The sequence below is a fragment of the Ischnura elegans genome, chromosome 3, assembly GCF_921293095.1.
Source record: "Ischnura elegans chromosome 3, ioIscEleg1.1, whole genome shotgun sequence".
Taxonomy (NCBI): Eukaryota; Metazoa; Arthropoda; class Insecta; order Odonata; family Coenagrionidae; genus Ischnura; species Ischnura elegans.
Genome location: NC_060248.1, coordinates 61,172,530 through 61,180,350, shown reverse-complemented (window position 1 = coordinate 61,180,350; position 7,821 = coordinate 61,172,530). Strand labels below are relative to the sequence as shown.

The 7,821-nt window shown below is 39.7% G+C and overlaps 1 non-coding gene across 1 annotated transcript; it reads left to right on the top strand.

Moving 5' to 3' along the window:
• Positions 1-349: 349 nt before the first annotated feature.
• Trnas-aga lies at positions 350-422 on the top strand. The gene has a single exon. It is a non-coding gene; the product is annotated as a tRNA-Ser (tRNA).
• The last annotated feature ends 7,399 nt before the right edge of the window (positions 423-7,821 follow it).

The window sequence follows — 7,821 nt, the reverse complement described above, 5'->3', positions numbered from 1 at the left end:
TTATTGCTATTTTCAATGAACGTAAGCCATACTTATACTTATTTAATTAAAATCATTACTTCAACCTCAGAATGCGGTTTAACCAAATATATCCTAATTTAAGTATTCCGGGACTAGCCACGGTGATAACTTTACGGAGTCACCCTCAATGTACAAATTGCGCGAAAAAATCTAGTCGACTAGTCCCGATATACTTGAATTAGTCAAGAGCGACCGCCTCTATGAGGTCAAAGTTCGGGCTCTGCTCTCCGGCTGTGCGCACGATTTGGACTGCTTGTGGCATCATATGCTCAGCAGTCCATACCACCTTGTCCGGTTGTGTCCACAAATATCCACAGAGAGGAATGACGCCTTGGTAGCTGAACTGGCTAAAGTACTCGACCAGATATCGGGGGATCCGGGTTCAAATCCCGGTCAAGGCGACTGGTTTTTTCTCTGTGGATTTTTCGCAAAACTATATCATGTTAATTACTTAACATGACTCGAATGTACATAAACTTGGCACACTAATGAGTGCCCCTCATAGAAAGTGAGTGACATGCATGCCCCGTATAATATAACTACAAGAAAGTTAAGAAGGTACTCTAAAGAAGGCAAATAACGCACGCGACTGTAACATGCGAGTTGGACACATAGTCGTTAGAAGCGGAAGAAAAAATAGGAAACTCTCCCCAAGATTGACGAAAATGTTAATCGCAAACTTTTTTTTATTATAATTAGGAATGAAATACTTCCCAGGCATCACAAAAAGTAGTGAACTTCACCCTCAGCCTAATAGTCGGCGTAAATCCGTCCGTGGTAAATTGGCATCAACACTGCCTAAGATTGACAATCCTAATCAATATTCCCAATATTTGTAAGACTCTCCGATCAATTCTCCTAACAGCTAATCTTTTCACACCCATTTATTTCCTCTCCTTCACATCCTTATTTGTGCGATCCATAGAATTCGTTCCAGGTCTTCCTTTTCCATTCTTTCCACGCACTTGTGCCTCGACGGTTGTCTCCATCAGGCAACCATGACTCAAGATATGGCCGAGATATACACAAATAATTAAACTTTACCTAGTTTTTAAAAATGAATCACACACTCATCAACCGATAACATATTGAAGGCTTTCCGGCGAATCATAACGTAAAAGTATTCTTAAATTAGTCTGTGAGTAAGGTAGTTTAAGGCCGACGCGACGAGTAACCAAACTCAAAAAACAGCATCAGCCCTGATGACGATGGTAGTCAATCACTCGCCGAAACGTTACCCTTACCCGGTGCTTAACCCGATCAGACGAGGATTACATAGCGGATATTGGTCTCCAAAACTTTTATAAAGCAAAACTCTAAACTGAACAAGCAACAGAAGTGAATGAGAACAAGCAAGTTAATTAAAGTGTAAACCGAGGCTCTCTGAAATGGTGTACAGCAAAATATTTTTTTTTAATTCTAAAATATAAGGCATATCATCCCTCGTCAAATAAATTGAAACATTATTAACTGGAGCCCGAGTGTAGTAAGTTATCACTCGAATCACGGTCTCATACACGCCATGCTGGGCGGTGAGAAACACGGGCGGTGAGAAACAACGGAACGCCACCGAAAACATGATTCACGAGGCTGAAAACACAGACGGCAGAGTTCCAAAGAAGCGGGATCGAAGCGAAATAAAAGTCGTGGGATGATCGAGGGGTTAAATGTCCCAGGAGGGAGACCAGTCAAGAGGATCCCACGGCGAGGAAGAACCGACTTGGGGGCAAGGGAGCCGGGAATGTATTTTTCTTTTTCCATTCTTCTAAAACGGGACTCCGGAGGGAACGGAGAAATGGGTCCCTAGGGATGCTCAGATATTTTCGGTATAAATGGTGGGCGCCAGGGCCAAGAGTTTCCTCGAGGAAACAGAGGTTGAATTTCAGTAAACTTTCGGGAGTTGGAGAAGAGAGAACTACAAGTACTTAAAATGTAGATTTTTTTATTTAAAATGCGAAAGCGAGAAAGAAATTTCATTGGCAATGAAATATTTTTTTGTTTTTTTAACCAATAACATTCAATCAAAGGATATTAGGTTTATTTTGAAGTTTCCCGGAGTATTTCCATCAAGGCAGTCATAATTTGAATCTGTGACTTTTTATCAGAGCCATTCATTTTGCGAGCAAGAGGTTCAAAACTTTTTCTTCCCAGGAAATGCAAATTAAAAATATTTTACAATTGGCATGCAGAACATGAGTACACTTAAATAGTAATTTGAGTAAGCCATTAAAATTTACGGCTCGCACGATAGCAATGAACTAATTATAAATATTAATAATCTATAAAAATGACGCAGCGTCAATCGCAAACTGGCTAAATTTGATGTAGTTTAAGATAAATTGGAACGAAAAGCAAGTCTCACAGGGCTGCGATTGCAAACATTTTCACCAGGATATAAAAGCTATAAAATGAACATTTGGCAATGGAGTTTTGGAATCCGTGTAACTTCACGATTATTGGATAAAATTGACAGAGAGAGTGCGTACAGCTCCATAAAACTAGGAAAACAAGACGAAATCGTACCTGCTGATGATGAAATCACAGGTACATAAAAGAGTTTAAAAAAAGGCACTTAGCCGTGCACACGGTGAGCGAAATATCCATGCAGATTGCTGACAAAGTATCGATTACCTTTATATAGTTTGATGAGTAAATAGCCATTAAAGCATCGCTAGTCGAACTGGACGGACGGCCATCCTTTCAACTAACATTGGTAGGAAACTGTGGGACGAGTTCAAGTATCAATTACCGATTCTCACGCAAGCATACACTTCATATTGAGAGTAAAACAAAACGTGGTAATAGAGGTAATTGCAACAGAACTCTAATTCATATTCACCCAATTATGCACGAAATATCACCTAATATTATAACACCCAATTTGCCTACGTCATGTAACTCAGAATGGATTTAATTACGTCACTTCCTTTATTATTTCCACCGCATTTCGTGCAAGGCATCATTTCATTGACACGATTTTTCCAGGCATAAATCAGCCAATTCACAGACGAAATAGAGGATATAATTATTTTATAGTGCTTTATTAAATGAATGCATATTTTTCGAACAATACCAAATGTTAATATGAAAGGAATAATGAAAGGCCTCATTCAACGTTATTCGGAAATAATTCAAACGCATAAAATAACTCATACATTTCACACCATACGTTCCATAAATGCTTCCACGATCTTTTCATCAGCCATGGGTTCCATTAGAGAATCGAAAACTACATCACGTATAAAAGTAAATATAGAGATTAAATGGAATCATATTCGCGCATTTAAGTTATGTATATCAGATTGCAAAGCTTTTAGCGTGACGTGAAAGAGGTTACTCAGCTATATTTTGAGCTAATGGAATGCTTAGCAATATTTGGTTTGATATATATTTAAAGTTGTCAAACGATATTTCAATCAAAACTAGGTATAATTGAGTTGATCCTCGGTTGAGAAGTAATTCTTTCTCCACAAAAAAAATATATATAGGGCCTAAGCCAGTCGGACATTTCCCTTCTCTTACCAGCTCACACCACTACGCCATCTTTCTATATCCTTCCAAAAATTCATAAAGCTAATAACCCAGGCCGCCCCATAGTTTCCTTTCGAAACTCTCCTATGGAGCGCATCTCGGCTTTCGTTGATTTCTATCTCCAACCCTTCGTTCAGTCCCTTCCATCATGCATCAAATGATTCTCATGACGTCCTTTCTAAACTCAATTCTATTTTCCTCCCCCCCAATCAGCCCATTATCCTGGCCACCATTGATGTAACCTCACTGTACACTTCAATCCTTCATTCTGAGGGACTCGCTGCTCTACGCCACTATCTTTCATTACGACCCACACCTCTAAACCCTAGCACTGACTTTCTTCTTGATCTTTCCCATTTTATTCTCACCCGCAATGCCTTCTCTTTTTTAACAATAACTACCATCTGCAAATGTCCTGCTGCGCTATGGGAAATAGGTTTAGCCCTCCTTATGCCAATCTTTTCCTTGGCCGGTTTGAGGAAAATTTCCTCACCAATTACCCTCTAAAACCTCTTCTTTGGCTTAGGTACCTTTCATGACATTTTCATTCTCTGGCCTCATGACATCGACCTGAGGCTCGACGACCGAGGGAGAATATATTTATTTCTTTGAACTATTTATTTCATTTCGTCTCTCTCGGCGGTCGTGGCTGAGGGGAATATGGATTGAGAGGGGGTAGCGGAGACAAGATTCATCATCCTTTACGCATGCACTTCACGCATGATGCGGAATAAAAATCGTACTTCAGCTCACGTTACGGCCACCGTAAAGGTATGAATTTCCAGTGCACTCTCGTCAAAGGACATGGGAGAATTGAACCTACTTCGACGTTCGCGGAGCAATAACTCTCTGCGGGGAAATGCCTTCTCTCTCCTTGAATGCCGAAAATCAGAATTGAAGCAAGGGAACAGATGGCGCCTTCCCACGCGATGGCGAATCGCTCCTGGCGAAAAAAAGAAGGAATTATACCACTGCGGCTTTCGTGAATTAACACATGAATAAAGCCTCTCGATGAAGAGCTGATGTTTCCTCATAATCATCGCGTTAGCTTCGCGCGATGGATTGCACCAGTCATCAAACTGGAGTATCTAACGAGGATATCATGTTGGACATTGCTCTCCAAAACTTTTATGCAGTAAATATCTCAACTAAACAAGCTACAGAAGTGAACGGGAACAAAGAAGTAAATTACAGAGTGAACTGAGGCTCGAGAAAATGGTGTAAAGTAAAACACTTTTGACATATAATACAATTTAAAACCTTGAATTCATCGTCAAATAATTCAATTAATGAACAATAAAAAATTATGGTACCTTTTCACACGATTTATTCAATACGACCGGTTTCGTCGCAGAGGCGACATCATCAGGTACAGAAATCGTTATATTAAGTTATTTTGTTGTTGTTTATCCGGTTGCTAATACGCGTTGGCAGGGGAGGGTTGCGTTGGGGTTGGAGCTTTACTCAGCTTCAGGGGAATTTCCAAGAGGGGGGAATAGTTGATAAAAATATTTTCATTCGCTAAAATTCCATTCTTGATGTGCTTCCTAATCTCCAACTCCTCCAAGCAGTCCATCCTTCTTCCCTTTTTCAAACACGGAATGGCATTTGAGAAACGGGGAGATAGACAAATCGCAATTCGCGAAACACTTATGGGAGAGTGACCACAGGAGCGATTTTGTTCCGGAAATTCTCCACCTTGAGAAAATGTCCACCCTATTACTTAAACATTCCAAACACTAAACTACACTCACCGCATTTAGTTTTTCCATAAAAAAATTCCTTAAAGGCATTTTCATCGAGGGTCTGCGAAATAATAACATGTTAATGGATAAAAAAAATTGTATCTTCCTCTTCAGTAAAGAAATCGCGTCAATAAACTGAGGCCACCTGTCTCTTAACCTACCAATTTTAGTCACCCTTGGATGCCATTTTGTAATACATCTATTTATGCCTGGGTCTGGTAGGGCAACAATACCGACTGTCTCGGGCGTTAGGGCGACGTAATCAAGTAACTTTGAAATGAAGGATGTTTTTTTTTAGAATAAGCCAGCGCGAGAGAATATAGAGAATATTTGCCATATTTTAATCAAGGCGAAGAAAATTGCCAAGGTAATTTCTTGATTTTCCACAATTTAAATTACAAGCTAGTGAAGGCGCTCCACCTCCAGCCCCGTAGTCCTGTTACTCCTACTCGTTTACTCTTTTCCATAGTATTTTGTTCGACCACACCCTCAAAATTACTCATAGCACACCAAATGTCTTCCCTATTTATCAACCACCTACCCTCAATCTGTTCCTATTGAACCAGTTATTGTTTTTCTTACACTGTACCCTTGAACATGGTCTAAAGAGCTCGAAACCGGAAAACTCCCTGCATATGCTTAGGCTATTGATTTTTCATTGCTAAAAAGTCCCGGTCGCTATTCCACCTAGTTAAGTCGCCAAAATAAATTATATATATCGAGAGACTTGGAATAAGTAGAGAGGATGGATAAAATCTGAAACGAATCATTACATCGGTGACCTATTTCTCGACTTTTGCCAAATGAAATTCAATATAAAAATCACATGGTAAATTATCACTACAAACCTTTTACAGCGAAAATAATTCAGTCATCGTGAGTGAAAGATATTTCAAATCGAACGAAAATAACGTCAGCAATCCAAGCGTCCCCAGCACCGCAGGAGTTTATAACAACGAATTCTATTTTTATTCATAGAAGAGGTACCCTTTATCAACAGATATAGCGATGAATCCACGGCAAATCCACAATATATACGAATTTATTTCGATACTCGCGGAACCGAGCGGGAATTTTACAAAAAAATCAACGATATTTCTTTTCAACCACAGGTGCCACAAACAGATGATACACCGGCGTGTTCACAGCGTAGTTCATTGAGCGCATGACGTAATAAACGCCGTGATTTTTGTCTTTCCACGCTGCATTTCCAGGGAAATAATCAAAAGGCGCAGACGTTAGCTTCATTTGAGTTTAAAAATACCCAGATTCGACGCACTCGTTACAGACTGTAGGGAAAACCAGGAATCGAGCTTGAAAAAGTGAAACTCGAAGAGCCTTTCAGTGAAAACACGTTTTATCTTTTCGTATTGATCGAATTCGCCAACAAATAAAGCGAACAAAATATTCATATTCCAAATAAATGTATGCTGCCATCCAATCTTCGCATTTAATACAAGAAAAGTGGGGAATAGAAAAATATTGGATACTCAACTTCGACCTTGTAAGTATTAGTAGCGTTTCTAGGGAAAAATATTTTTCCGTGCTTCAAATCTTTTTTAATATAAATCATGAGGAGTTTGTCCACGACCGCTTGCGTCATTAGTAACGCTGTGCACTCTCAATACGAAAAAATCAACTGAAAACAATACCATAAGCCGGCTCCTCGGGTGAAAATATAAATAGCGTCCGGGTTTATGACATGAGTGTCTCAAGGGCAGTGAGTATAGCAGGGCATATCTGTTTCTGTATACAACCAATGATTCCAGGTACGTAGTCAGGGGCTAAGGGGGCCTCAGCCCTTATCCCCAGAAATTTTTTTCCTGACCATGATACATCCGCTGAGGAGACCACGACACTAGGGGCACCTATCATTAATAATCCTTACTCCGATAATCGATACAGTTACACGTAATGTCTGCTATTGAATGACGTTGAAGAAACAAAACCATAATTCAATCTTCATAGCAACAGGATAACTTTTAGAGATAAACACAGAGAAATTTTCAGAGCTTCTGGGAGTAAAAATCACAGAGTTATAACAGCATTATATTAATGGAAAATTGAATTATAGTTTACCTCTTTGCACTTTTTGGGGGATAAGAAAAAGTGATCAGGAATGGCCACGAAACATCGGGTAATGATCCCAATTAGTACGCGGGCCCTCCCGAAAAACATCATCAACAGTGTAAGGATCCACGAAAACTTCAAAGAAGAAATACATCAACAAATAATCAGCACAGGCAGCCCGCACACCACCCCAGAACGTCCCGAGACACATTTATGGTTACTTGCCCCGAATGATAGACAAAAATTAAACATTAAAACAAAAAAGTTCATTCGCAATAATTTTTAAACAATTAGTCGCTTTAACTGATAAAGATAAGTTACCAGCGCAACCCCACGTGTGACAAATGTATAGAACATAATATGTGAATAATTAGGGACCTCCGCAGCCAAAGCGGGACATCCAACGTACCGTAAATCCACTATCAAAGCAATCGACTGCGAATTGGGTCATGGA